This window comes from Montipora foliosa, chromosome 6 (assembly GCF_036669935.1).
Source record: "Montipora foliosa isolate CH-2021 chromosome 6, ASM3666993v2, whole genome shotgun sequence".
Taxonomy (NCBI): Eukaryota; Metazoa; Cnidaria; class Anthozoa; order Scleractinia; family Acroporidae; genus Montipora; species Montipora foliosa.
Genome location: NC_090874.1, coordinates 72,917,915 through 72,920,414, shown reverse-complemented (window position 1 = coordinate 72,920,414; position 2,500 = coordinate 72,917,915). Strand labels below are relative to the sequence as shown.

General features: G+C 38.7%; 1 protein-coding gene across 2 annotated transcripts in view; it reads right to left on the bottom strand.

Moving 5' to 3' along the window:
• Positions 1–2,500, bottom strand: part of LOC138008372 (uncharacterized) — a 46,790-nt gene that overhangs the window by 40,797 nt on the left and 3,493 nt on the right. The window contains exon 1 of one of the 2 annotated variants that reach the window (XR_011124242.1): positions 1,801–1,987. The gene's annotated coding sequence lies outside the window, so the exon portion shown is untranslated. Of the gene's footprint in view, positions 1–1,800; positions 2,030–2,500 lie in introns of those variants that run through there. The other variant, XM_068855692.1, reaches the window with a different exon arrangement.

The window sequence follows — 2,500 nt, the reverse complement described above, 5'->3', positions numbered from 1 at the left end:
TAGATGATTGTTATTTACATCCACTCGAGAGGAAAATACGAGTTTCATTCGTGAACAACTGTAACAACGATTAAACCAAATGTTAAGCCTCCATTTATTTTATTCACCTGTGCTGTAGAGGTTTTTACCACTTGCAAATACGCATCCGTAAACATAGCAAACGGTTTGTCCTAAGAAATCCACCAAATTTGAGGTACTCGTTCCTCCTGTCAATGGCAAATTGTTCTGTGATCTTTTTTGTTGAGGTGCAAGATGTCGTGGTAAACTGAAAGCCCTTGACGAAAGGAATCATTTTGTTTTTCAACCACACAATCCCGCTACGCCGGGCGCCATGTAAGCCGATCCAAGTTTTAAGTTTTTCTCGAAAAAAACCATTTGCCCTTCTTCTTGTCACTCGAAAATTCAAATTTCAGATCATCTTTTAAAGCCAATTCTTAATCTTTATGCCTTTTCGGCGAATGCAGCGCGAATTAAAAGACAAACTTCGATGAAGACGAAGTTGTTTTGCTCAAACAGAAGAAACCAACTGAATGTGGAAGACGTACGTTCAGCCAATCAGGAGCGAGAATTTTTGGCGCTCGACCAATTGTGAGCGAGTAATTTTGCCCTCTTCTCAAGCAAAATTAAGAAAAAATACCCTCTTCATTGACCAATCAGCATTCAGTAATTTTGCCCTCTTTGTTATTAAGTTTGAAACCGACACTATATTGCAAAGACGGACGGTGTCGCGCAAAAGAACTTTTAAACATCAAATAGACAAATTGTGTTTTGTGATGTACTTATGGCTTTTGCGTGTTGTTTGCTATGTATATAATTAAAGTAGCACGTACTACATGAACATTCTAGTATGCAGTTTTAATTAAAATCAGTGTCATGTACGAGAAAAATGGTGGTCGGATCACTGGTTTTGAAGCCCCTAGGCCTCGGTGACCAAAATTTCTCAGAAAGGAATTGAGTTACTTTATAGGAAAAATACCCTAATCGTTTGTCAGGTGTAATTTGCTTGAAAATGTTGTAGATATGCTTACATAAATAGGTTATGGCACTGCTGTACAAACAAGAGTTCGATAAAGCGATCAATTTTGCACAGGTCTGAGTGACAGAATCTCCAGCATCTATTATCAACACAATTATGCTTACCTTTGCTCCTTGATAACGAAGCTTAATTTTTTCTCCAAATAATTGTGCGGGCAGGTATGTCTACGATTTTAACCCGCGCATTAATGGCATTCATCCCGCTTTGCAAAGACTCAGTATAAATTTTTGGGAAGATAATACATAACAAAGCAATTCAAGAAAATCCAATTCAATTGAAATTTGCAGTTATATACCGATCGCGAGGGGTCGAACGAGGCCAAAGAAATTCCTTCGTCACTACGTTATTCCAAGGCTCCCAGGTCATTTGTTCCCAACACGCCCTGATGGCAAATAGCTGTGATATAATTGCCAATTGTTGAGGCAGAAACAACCAAGTTTGGCCTGTTCACACCAAATCTACATAATGCAAAACTGTAACTCAGTGGAAAAGCTTAAAGTAAAAGTTATAATTCGAGACTAACAAACCTCATCGTGGCTTAGAGATCTGCGTTACTTACGCTACACCAATATGTTTTAAAGGAGTTTGGCTTAAACATCGGTTTTTTGTAAGCAGGTTAAACGTATTGGTTGAATCGTATATAGTTGACAACACCATCATGATTATAAATGCTTTCAAGGTGATAGCAATGGGCGCACAATTACGCCGCCCAAAATTCAACTCTACGATGTAGCATTCTGTCACAGTAAACAAGCAAGGCTCACCTTTTACCGCGAAGTGTTTCAGATTTTTTCAGTCGTTCAATACTGCGGCTTGCAGATATCCTAGGGAGTGCCGCCAACGTGACTTAGTCAACAATGACCCCAAAGTGAGCTTCATCGCCTTTACTGCCAGACGTTCTCCAAATATTTGATAATGATTGGCTACGGTTCACTAATCACAAACGGTGGAACGCAGAACGAATTCCTGGAAGCTTGATCTCTCTGTCCCTACCTATCACAGTAAACACCCGCATACGAAAACCTATTATTTCGCGGTTCAGGATGATCAAGTTCTTATTTATAGGGTGTTCATTGAGAAATCAGCCTGAAAATATCCTTAAAACTTGTTCCAGAAATACTATGCATTTTACCGTGACATCAGTAGTGCCGGTTGAATTAAAAAACAATGTTTTACTTACACTAAGAAATATATTTCGAATTAAAAAATACTATTACTAATATAAGTAATCATTTATTAACAAATAAAAATCAACTTCAAGTTGTTAAGTACTTTTAACATTCCTTCTCAAGACTAGGAGCGGCTGCCTCTCCCCACACCCCATAGTACTTTAATATGAGTTACTTTGCTTTCTTAATCCGGTTTTCACTTGCACGCGAGCAAAAGCGCAAGTACAGGCGTAAGCAGCTTATGCGAGTAAAAACGAACGTCGACATGAGCATCATAATCAACCACGGCAATCGC